Source organism: Lemur catta, chromosome 12, assembly GCF_020740605.2.
Source record: "Lemur catta isolate mLemCat1 chromosome 12, mLemCat1.pri, whole genome shotgun sequence".
Classification (NCBI taxonomy): domain Eukaryota; kingdom Metazoa; phylum Chordata; class Mammalia; order Primates; family Lemuridae; genus Lemur; species Lemur catta.
In genome coordinates this window covers 24,858,699-24,869,744 of record NC_059139.1, presented here as the reverse complement: position 1 = coordinate 24,869,744, position 11,046 = coordinate 24,858,699, and the positions used below count along the sequence as shown (strand labels likewise).

Below are 11,046 nucleotides of genomic sequence, written 5' to 3'. Positions count from 1 at the left end.
CATGTCCTTGTTGAGTAGGATGAGGAGGATGATGTTTTCTGGACACTGGCGTGATGTGGGTCATTCCTCTGCCCCTTTTGCCTCTGGTGGTTCAGCTAATTAGAAAGCCACATGAACCTCTTTGCCCTTCAGACCATATTCTCCACGTCCCCACAAGGATATCATAAGAAACTTTGCTGACTACTTCATGAGATCCAGAGAGATCCACCATGTCTACGTTCCTTATTGATTCTTGGTCTAGTGTACCTGTCAGAAAAGAGGATGAGGTTGATCTAGTTTATCTTGGCTCTGTAAATCTCCCTCTCTAGTCATTTGCATCTTATTTAATAACCTATTCTAGAAGGTAGCTCAAGTTCCACACTGTAGTGAATAATTTGGGGCATCCACATTGATCCACTTTTGGAAAACTGGGATCCAGTTCCTTCTATGGCCAAAGTTCCTTAAACACAATAAGCAGCACTTACATAATTTCATTTCTGGGTCCTCTTAGTTCTCTGAGATAAAATTCGCTATGGCTCATAAGCTTGATCTCAGATCTGCCAGGTACATAGGCCAGCTCTTCTCTGGGCTGGATCTTCAGTTCTCAGGCCAGCGAGCTTCACCCTTCTATTTGACCGGGGAGTGGGGGAGGGAAAGGGAGAAAGAGATGGAGAGAGATAGAGAGAATAACTAAATTTTATTCTTTTAATTCCATCATCAATTTATATTGTACCACACACCCTATTTGACGGATCTCATTTTTTAATTTTTGGATTTTACATTTAGCATTTAATTAAAAATAAAACTCTGGAATGTCTTTCTGGAAGTAATCATAAGAAACTCTTAGCAATGGCTACGTTTGAGGGGAGGAGCTGGGGCAGGCTTAGTGGGAACAGATTTCACATTTTCCTTTGGTATTTTCTCTATTGGTTGAACACTGTAAGCATGCCAAGGAGACTTATATAGAAAATGGAATTATGGAAAATGTTTCTTTTTTCATAATTTCTCTCCTTTTATTAAAAATATTTTAAAAGGTGGAAATAATCTTTTTATTATTATTTCTACAACAGCAACAGGTATTGTATATATATGGGTCACTTACTTTGTGCCAGGCACCATATTAACGTGCTCTAAGTTTTCTTTTTTGTTCTACAACAACCTAGTGGAGAAGGGCTTCTTACACAGAGTTTAAATAAAGGTAGGAGGTGAAGGCACAGAGCAGTTATGCAACTTGTCTAAGGCTGCACAGCTACTGAGTGAGAGTCATTGCCATGATTTACACCCAGTTTTATCTGACTCCATGGCCAAAGTTTTGTCCACCCTGTGATGGTGACTCCTTCCTTATTTTAATGGATATCCTTTAAAATTCTGGGGTCATCAGAGAGTACCTTGGGCAGCTACCTGACTTTTATGTCCCCCTCCTGTCCTGGGCCATCAGGATTGGATAGAAGTGTAGTTAGAATGTCTTCATGGGAGTCTCTCAACCTTCTATTGTTTTCTCTGAACTTTGAAAATCTCTGCTTAATGTTGAAAGCTCATGTCTGACTGAGCTGATGCTGTTCTTTCCTGTTTTCCCAAAAGCTTAAGCTGCTACTTTCTTCCTAATTGCTATTTTCTTAACTAACTAGTTTGTCCCAATTGATCAAAATCCGGGGCAGAATAACAGTTCTCCTTATCACTTTTTCAGACTTCTGGGAGATGAAGTGGTTGTAAACCACATGAATTATTTATTGCATATGTTGTTCTTAGCTGACCTTAACCCGATTTTACCACATAATAAAATGCTCTGAGTCCTGCATTCTGCTGGTTACTTTGGGTTCTGTTTGTTTGTTCATTGTAAACCCAACTGAACTCTAGGTCTGGGAATAGTTTCCAAGTTTCTGGAAATAGTCAGTAAGTGGTTCCCCTGTCTTTCTGTTGTTGCTATCCATCAATTTTGAAAAGAAATTTAACCTCAAAACCCTCTTTGATTTCTCCCTTTCACTTGCCCCACCATATTTAATTAATGACTATTCTCTCTTCAAAATAGCTCTTATGTCCTACTTTCATAACTATTTTTACCACAATAAATAAAACAAGTTCAGGCATTGAAACTTTTCAACCTACAGTGTGGTATTAACTCCTAAACTGGACCCATAGACCCATAAGCATGCAGATTTTCTCCTCGGCATCCAGCCCACCCTGAGTGGTTAATCTAAACCAGACACACAGGTCCCACTCCCCTTCCCAGTGACTGGCTTAGAAATGGACAATTTCATCCAGAGAAGTGTGAAGGGAGATCTACTATGGGCCTTTTGGAAATGATTTCCTTGCTCCTAAAAAATTGACTCCTCTGCCTCCTCTGGTTGAGTGGCATCTGGTGTGACAGCAGAATCCCTGATGGCCACCCCTCCTCTGCAGCACCGGAAGCCTGCCTTTCCCTTTCTTGTTGTATACAATTTCAACGGTTGATATTTTAAAATATGAAGCATCTTAACTGATATACCAGGCTTTCTGCCTATAAATTTCCCACCTTACATCTGACTCGTGCCAGATTAACCATGCAAAACAAAAAAACCCTTTTAGGACTTCCTATTTCTCTTCTAGTTACCTGGAGGGAAGGAATTAGCAGCGAGGGTTCACAATTCTGTAACTTTGTTACATGCTTATTATGTTAAAAATATTATTCCATGTTTGCTCATCTTTATCCATTCAACAAACATTTATTGAGCAACCACTGTCAGGTGTCATGCTATACTCTGGAGGTGCAGAAGGGAAATGAGTAGGAATCAGTTTCTGCCATCAGGGAATTTACAGTCATGTAGGGGAGCACGCCAGGCACAAAGGCTGCCCCTCAGTAGATTTCCCCCCTCTTTCTTGTTAACAGAACCCCGATTTTGTTCAGGTAATAATATGTCCAGCCAGAGGGGATGATTTGCAATTTGTCCAGGAGTGAGCATGTGCATGAAACTTATGAGGACGTCTACTGGGGGTTTGGGGAAGGATTTTCCTTCTGATACAAGGCATGTGCCAACCACCGCCTCCCTTGCTTCTTAAGGCCCGGTTATATGAGACCTTGATGTTTGGAGCTGTAGCAGCCTTCCAGAAATTGCAGGAAAGGCCTGTCAGAGAGATGTTCACCAGTGCCATACCATTATTGAAATGCTGATCCAGCTTTGCAACTGCCCATTTCCAGACTTAATTTTCTATAAGGTAATCAAGTGCCTTTATTGTTTAAGCCACTGCTGAGTTTTCTAACTGAAGCAAGGGAGAAAGCCATGCAAATAAGTATTTGAAATACAGCGTAATAAATGTGATGATAGAGTCATGCATAGGAAGGCAGTATGTTTAGTGGTATACGAAGATAAATAATAGTCTGTTCCTGGTCCTAAGAACCACAGTCTAGGAGGAAGCAGACCCAATTCATGCATATTTATAGTGCATATAATATGTGCAATACTACAAACATACTCAGAGTAATATGGGAGTACTAAAGAGGAAAATCTGACCCAGGTATCTGTAATGTTTGCTCATGATGAAAGTGAACTCAAGAGTTTTTGCAGAAGCATCACTGATGTCATGTGGTATTTCTCTTAGTGTATCACATCAGTAGGCACGTGGTATCAGTTTGCCTAATTACAGGTAAGGTTAAATTGGATTACAAGGTTAAGGGGCATTTTCCGGTTTCTCCTCTTTAAATTTATCTTTCCCTTTGTTATTAATAATTATTTCATGAGAATGTATTTTGAGACTTTGTAGATATGTTGTTTCTTATCAAACTTTTGCCCACTAGTTTTAGCATCTATTGATGATTCTTGCTGAATCAATTATTGTAAGGATGTTTGTAAAGTGATTTTTAAAACTCTTTTATCCTTTATTTATTTCATGGCATTCTACAAAGGGAAAAGATTTTCCTCCTTCCTCATTCATTCATTCATACATACCAGCATGAACTTATGGATTTCTATTTTATTCAATAGGCAGTCTATAAATATTATTTATTTGAATGCTAAACTTATCCCAGATTTGGCAGTGGGAGCCCCTTCAACTTTCCTCTTCTGCCCTATATTTTGAGAATTTTCTTAATTTATTGCATAAGAAGATGTTCCAGGCTTATCTTGAACTTTTCCTGTCCTAGCCATGAAGTCAGTCATTTCTCCAAGTAACTCAGCTTTTAAAGGAGAAGGGTGTGGGGTGTGTGTGTATGTGTGTGTGTGTGTGTGTGTGTGTGTGTGTGTGTGTGTGTATATATATATATATATATATATATATATTTTTTTTTTTCGAGACAGAGTCTCACTCTGTTGCCCAGACTAGAGTGCCATGGAGTCAGTCTAGCTCACAGCAACCTCAAACTCCTGGGTTCAAGTGATCCTTCTGCCTCAGCCTCCCGAGCAGCTGGGACTACAGGCATGTGCCACCATGCCCAGATAATTTTTTCTATATATTTTTAGTTGTCCAGCTAATTTCTTTCTATTTTTTTAGTAGAAACAGGGTCTCACCCTTGCTCAGGCTGGTCTTGAACTCCTGAACTCAAATGATCCTCCAGCCTCAGCTTCCCAGAGTGTTAGGATTACAGGCATGAGCCACTGCGCCCGGCCAGGGTGTGGTATTTAAAAACCAAGATCTGAGCACTAGATGTGCTCATTGCTACTGAGATGCCATTGCTTTAAGCCTCTCAGGGACATAAGAAATAGGCATATGTATGCATACATCTATATCCATGTAGATATAGATACAACATCTATTAATGTGTCTACATACCTGTCGATATATAGATTCTTTGGAAGCAATGGTAGAACTGAGTACCCTTCCAATGGAGGATGTGAAAGGCTTCAAACATCAAGTGAGGGCCTGCAAATCTGCCCAGAATTACCAAGCAGAGGCCAGACTCTGCATGGGTCCTGAGTGTCTTTTTAGCCTCTCTTGCAGAGATGACAGTTTTCATCCATGATAGGATGAAGAGATAAATATGCTCAGCTCTACCAGCTGGTGTCTGTGGATTGTGAACAGCAGTTAGTACAGAAATGACCAGTCGGACTTCTTATTTCTGCTCCCCAGTTAATGGTTTATTTATCCCCAAACAATTCTCCTTTGACCTGTGTAGGGATAGCCTAACTAAAAGGTATTTTAGACACCAACCAACTATGATTGGCTTTGGGAATAGACGAGTCAATTCAAACACAACTCTTATCAGTTTCCCAGGCCCTTTGGAAACTCCCTTAATGGTTAAAAGTAAACTACATCTGACCTATCTGGACTTTTGTAGGTTTTATCAGAAATCTCACCTTCAAAGGCCAATCCTGCACTACCAAGATATTATAAATCCAAGACCCTGGACCTGAAGCCACCATCCCTGGGACACATTTTATTGTGTTTAAAACCCCAAAGGCAATACCAGTTGTTCAGTCTCCTATGAGGATCAACATTTCCTTCCTCAAATTGATTTATCTTTTACCAATTTTCAATCAATCATCTTCACATTCAGGCGCATGTGTTTTTGTAACTCTCTCCCCTGTGGAGACCAGGAGAATGGCTTGCTACTCACTCCCCTTCCCTGCTTCCTGCATCAGCAAGGCCTTCTGACCCTGCAGACTCCGCAGATCCCTGTAGCAAGGATGGCAACGACCACCACAAAGTACTCACCCTGCTAAGCACAGTCACTGTGTGATGGTGAGCTGGGGATCTTGATTCAAGCAAGATCTGTTTTATAGAGGAATATGATTATTGACTGAGGCCAAATGGAAACAGAAACCAGAAATACTCATCTATCAATTCAGCAGAGAGGATTCGCTGTCCTTTGTAGAATAAGCTCACCAGCCTGAACTCTCATTGCGGCTTGCGAGGCTTACCTTTACCCAGCACAGCCCACAAGGCTTTGTTCTTCAGTCAGTCCTGTCAGTCTCAGCCTTGACCCCTTAGAGAAGCAACCCAGCTGTGCCACAAATGATTTTCAGTGCAGCCTCACATCTTACCAAATTTTCCAGCTGGATGGACAGCAAGCCCCATGAGGTTAAACGATATAACCCTGGGTTACAGAGTGAGTCAGTGCTCAGCTATGCTGTAAAATATGGGCCCATTCTGGCTTCCAGGACTTCTCTCTAACCAGCAGACCACATGGTCGCTCTTCTGCAATAGGATCAGGCTGTCTGCAGAGAAATGGAATTAAGCTATTAGCAAGTGGTTTCGGACTTTTGCAGAAACACCAGCAACAATAGCCACTTCTACATAACGTTTTAAGAGAGCTGTTTGTTTTGGCAGTGCCTCACTACATTACACATTCCTGCCACTTAATTGTCCTTGCTAAGATAAACAGAGACCTTCTGAAGCAGAGCTGGAAGCTGTATAACTCAGCCAACCAAATGTTTGTTAAATGGAGGAAGAAAAAGGGGTTGACTAGATATCCAGCTGTACTTCGAGATGACACCATCTGGTCCACACAGCCAGCTATTTCCTGAACTTCTGTATCCCCCCTGACTGCCTTCACTTCTGCATGAAAGCTTAAAAATATATTCTAACGCTTGATCTCATTATTGTCAAACTGCTTCCTCTGACCTTCAAAGTTGATTGGCAAGTTCAGAGCTCACATGAGGCACAGTATCCAAAGTTTCATAGTTGCTCTTTAACAGTAACACAAATCACATCATTGTCATGATATTGATGAAGACAGTGAACAAACACTTTCAAATACCTTAGTCAACATTAATAAAGGACCCTCTTGAGCTAAGAGCTGTACAGAATATGGACCCAAACATGGGCCTTTCCCTTGAGGAAGGCAAAAATAGAAGAAAATAGAGCTGTTGATATACTTTTTTCTTCATCTTCTATGTGCAGTTTCTGGCCAGATACAAGCGAGATGGGGGAGTCAATTCCCACCCACAGTTAGTTAATCTAGCAGAACAGTGAGGTCATGCCAGTTTTAGAGGAAGTTAAGACCTTTTAAATGGAGGCAGAAAAATCATCCAGTGGTTTTCCTGGGTCTTTGGGAACATTGCAAATTAAATCCATTTCTGAAGGTCACATTTAGGGGTTGGGTGAGAGCAAGAATGGTATCCACTTTGACCACACTTTATATACTTCTGCAAACATGTGCTTGTTTGTTATGTCCCATGTGTTCTATCAAGAAACTCATCAACTCTGGGGAGGCCACTTTATGAATGTGGGTGTATGTAAGAAGGAAACAGGAACTAAATCTCCTATCTCCAACCCTCAACTGCTGATCTACTGAGGAATGTTGTAAGAAGAGAAAGCAAGGAAACTGGTAATACTAATATCACCCTTTATTATTGGATTATTAGTAAACACGTATAATGTAGAGGTTGAGTGTCCCTTATCCAAAATGCTTAGAACCAGACGTGCTTCAGATTTTGGATTCTTTTAGCATTTGGAATATTTGCCTATACATAATGAGATGCCGTGGGGATGGGACTCAAGTCTCAACACAAAATTCATTTATGCTTTGTATATACTTTATACACATAGTATGAAGGTAATTTATGTATTTTTAATAATTTTGTACCTGATACAAAATTTGTGTTAAATACTTATGTGTGGAATTTTCCACTTGTGGCATTATGTTGGCACTCAAAAAGTTTCAGATTTGGGAGCATTTTGGATTTCAGATTTTTGGATTAGGTATGCTCAGCCTGTATAGTACCAAGCACATGGTAGAGAAGAAAAGATATTTTGTGAGCCTTATGAATTAATTGAAGGAAAAAGGGGCATCTTTTTTTTTATTTCAGCTCAACTTGGGGGTACATAAGTTCATGTTATATACTTTGACCATGTCCCGCCCATCCCCCTGAGTCAGAGCCTCAAGCGTGTCCATTCCCCAGACAGTGCGCCTGGCACTCACCATGTAGTCATACCTCCATCCCCTCCCCCCACCCCCCACCTCCCCGAGTCAGCACTCAAAAAGGGGCATCTTAAGATGCAAAGGACCTAAGAGGTGAACTAACTGCTGTCTTGGCACATGCTGTTCCCTCTGCCTGGAACACCACTCTTTGCAGGGCTCATTCTTACTTTCTGTGCAAGCCTCAGCTTGAATGTCACCTCTTTGAGGAAGCCACCCTTGGTCCTCTCAAGTTCATATGCCTCCTGTGTGATTCCATTACCTTTCTCAGTCTCATAACACATACTTTATTGTATTTCGTTTGAAGCTACCCTGCCCAGTAATGCCCAACACTGACCCAAGCTCTTTCAGAATAAAGACATTGTCTATTTTACACAGACAGAGCCTAGCACACAGTAGGCTTATAATCAATATTTTTAAATGAAAGTATAAAATTAACTCTCTCCTTCATGCAAAGAAGGAAACAAGGAAAAGGATTTAACAGTGTAGCTGAGCAAAAGGGGAGGTATTAGTTTCCTGTGGCTGCTATAACAAATGACTACAAACTGGGTGGCTTAAACATCAAATATTTACTTTCTCTTGGTTCTGGAGGCCAAGAATCCAAAATCAGTATCACTTGGTAGAATCAACACTGACACTGGGTAGTGTGAGCAAGGCTTTGCTTCCTCTAGACACCCTAGGGGAGAATCTTCCTGGCCTTTTCTTGTTTCTGGTAGCTGCTGACATTCCTTGGCTTGTGGCCAAATCACTCCAAACTTCAAGGTCAGGATCTCCAAATCTCTCTCTGTTCCATCTGCACATTGTTTTCCCCTCAGTGTGCATGTCCAATCTCCCCCTGCCTCTCTCTTAAGGATACCTGTGATCATATTTAGAGCTTACCAAGATAATCCAGGATAATCTTCCCAACTCAAGATTTTAACTTAATTACATCTGCAAAGACTTTGCCTTATAAAATCACATTCACAGGTTCCAGGGATTAGGACATGGATATCTCTTGGGGGGCCATTTTTCAGTCTACCACAGGAAGCTTAGAAAAATATTTACATTACAATAAAGGAGTTAGCACGAAGACGTAACTTGATGAAGAATAATACAGTCATGCACCAAATAATGATGTTTTGGTCAACAACTGCCTATAACACAGTGGTCCCATAAGATAATGGAGCTGAAAAATTACTATTATCTAGTGACATTGTAGTTGTGACAATGTTGTAGTACAATTTTATTTTTTGATAGGTTGAGTGCAGCACAAGTGTACAGGCTTTATAAAGTCTACAGTTGTGTACAGTAATGTGCTAGGCTTTCATATTCACTCACCACTCACTGACTCACCCAGAGCAGCTTCCGGTCCTGCAGGCTCCATTCATGGTAAGTGCCTTATACAGGTGTAGCATTTTTTAATCTTTTATATTGTATATTTTTTTAATGAAGGAGAGAGAAGGGACCTTTTTATGTTTAGATATGTTTAGATACACAAAGACTTACCATTGTGCTACAATTGCAGACAGAATTCAGTACAGAAACTGTACGAGTTTGTAGCCTAGGAGCAATAGGCTATGCCATATAGCCTAGGTGTATAGTAGGCTGTACCATCTAGGTTTGTGTACACTCTATGATGTTCACACAATGACAGAATTGCCTAACAATGTATTCTCAGAACATATCCCCATCTGTCAGTGAGGCATGACTGTATAACTGACAGAATGCTCAAAACCTTTGAAAATGAAGAAGCGATAAAAAGAAAATAAAAAGGAAGTTATAAAAGGAATTAAAATATTTCATTTGGCAGTCTAGGGAGGCAGAATTTATAACCCAGTAGTTAAGGGCACAGACACTGGGACCCAACTGCCTAGTTAGAATCTGGCTCTACCATTTACTGGCTGTGCAACTTGGGATAAGTTAATTAACTTCTCTCTACTTTAATGTCCTCATCTTTAAAATGATAATAATAATAATACTTCATGAAGTTGTGGTAAATGATTAAAAGACCCCATGTATTTAGAGCTCTTAGAAGTGTTTGCTATTATTATTTTAAGGAAATTTATAAAAATCTACACAGGAAGAAGTATGAATTTTGAAATGAACAGAAAAGAGAAATGTCTGGAAGATATATGTTGATAAGAAAAGAGGACTTTAAAATGATTGCAGGGGAAGAATGGTAAAAAACATAATATTGCATAAGTAGTATAAGATGAAAGATTTTAAAAAAGCAAATTAAAAACATTTGCAACCACAGGTTTGAGGGGGAAATAGGGTAAATATGTTGCATATCGGAAGAAAGACCAAGACTATAATTGAGGACATTAGGAAAATTGCAGAAAGCAGAAAAGAATGTTCCAAGGGTAACAACTGTTTTTTCCTTTATGTATTTATGTGGTTGCTAGTGTTTTTTTCAGGTTTTCTATGTCTTTGTTGATTTTTTTGTCTAGTTATTCCACTAATTGCTGAGAGAAGACTGATAAAATTGCTAAGATTGTGGAATTGTCAATTTCTCCCTTTAATTATGTCTCTTTTTACCTCATGTATTTTGAAACTCTTTTATTAGTTGCATACACATTTATGATTTATGTCTTCCTGAGGAATTGAGCCTTTTATTATAATGAAATGCCCCTTTATATCACTGATAATACATTTTGTCTTATGTATTAGCTTCCTGGGGCTGCCATTAAGAAGTACACAAACTGGATCATTTAAACCAGTTGAAATTAAAATCTCTTTCAGTTCTCTAGGACATAAATCTATAATCAAGGTATCAGCAGGGTCATTCTCTAGGGAAAAAATTCCTCACCTCTTCCAGCTTCTGGTGGTTACCTGTTGTCCTTGGTATTCTTGGCTTGTAGACTTATCAATGCAGTCTCTGCCCTCCTCATTACATAACTTTCTTCTCTGTGTGTCTTGGTGTCTAAATTTCCCTCTTCTTATTAGGACACCAGTCATTGGATTAGAGCCCACCCTAATCCACCATGACCTCATCTAAACTTGATTCCATCAGCAAAGATCCTATTTCTAAATATGATCACATTCATGGGTACCAGGGGTTAGGACTTCAACATATCTTTTTCGGGAGCACAACTTAACCCACAACATCTTGCAGTTTATTTTGTCTGATATTGATACAGCTGCTACAGCCTTTTTATGCTTACTATTTGAATAGTATATTTTTTTCCATTCATTTACTTTGAGCTCATCTGTGTCTTAAAATTTAAAGTGTGTCTTTTATGGGCAGTAGTTTTTAA

The 11,046-nt window shown here is 39.7% G+C and overlaps 1 long non-coding RNA gene across 1 annotated transcript; it reads right to left on the bottom strand.

Moving 5' to 3' along the window:
* Positions 1-235: 235 nt before the first annotated feature.
* LOC123648058 lies at positions 236-6,044 on the bottom strand. Its single transcript, XR_006738469.1, has 3 exons — positions 5,934-6,044; positions 465-606; positions 236-246 (listed from the first exon to the last, which is right to left on the bottom strand). It is a non-coding gene; the product is annotated as an uncharacterized LOC123648058 (long non-coding RNA).
* Between the last annotated feature and the right edge of the window lie 5,002 nt (positions 6,045-11,046).